This window comes from Lissotriton vulgaris, chromosome 3_1, assembly GCF_964263255.1.
Source record: "Lissotriton vulgaris chromosome 3_1, aLisVul1.2, whole genome shotgun sequence".
Lineage (NCBI taxonomy): Eukaryota > Metazoa > Chordata > Amphibia > Caudata > Salamandridae > Lissotriton > Lissotriton vulgaris.
Window position 1 is genome coordinate 37,146,507 of NC_141689.1, and position 746 is coordinate 37,147,252.

Consider the following 746-nt stretch of genomic DNA (forward strand, 5'->3'; position numbering starts at 1 on the left):
GGCATGAAGGGAAAACATGGCGGCCGCCGGCTAGAGCGAGCCGCATGTACCGCGCAGTGCTCTAATCCTCCTATGCAGTGACACAAAGACATGCTTTTACGGAGCTGATAACTACGTGAGCAGAGCAGAGTTCACACGACAGAGTTAGCGGATTTCTCCCTATAGGTGTAAAAACGCCTGCTCCACTTTCCCCGTACCTGGGTTTCGGCGGATGTGCCTGTTTGAAGTGGATCTCTCCTCGGCACCCGTCCCTCATCCGAGTTGGAGGCGGGCAGCCGTGGAGCTTCGGCGCGGCCGGGCGGCCGCAGCTCGGGGTTTCCTGCTCAGAGTTGCTGATAGCAGCGGTAAAGGCAGAGGAGAGGAAAGGGAACCTCGGCGATCCCACTCAGCAGGAGACTCACCTTTGCAGCTGCTAAACAAGAAGGTAATTTACACGGATGAGGTAAGAGAAACCCGTTCTGCCCAAAGCAAACTTACTGATTTAAAAACAGGAGTGGCAAAACCAGGGGAGGCAGTTAGGGGAGACCCCCAGCCTAGAATAACAAGGAGTAAAACCAGGGGTGAACACAAAGGGGTTAATTTGATAAAGAAACTACATGTCCCAGAGTGCAGTGCTGGAAAAGGTATATTAAAAGATCTGGACTGCCTAGCTGAATGAACAGAATCAAGGAGAGGTATCTCCGTTAAAGGGGCCAATAGCCTTAAACAGAAAAAGCAAAATAAAAAGAAAGATTTAAAAAACCCCA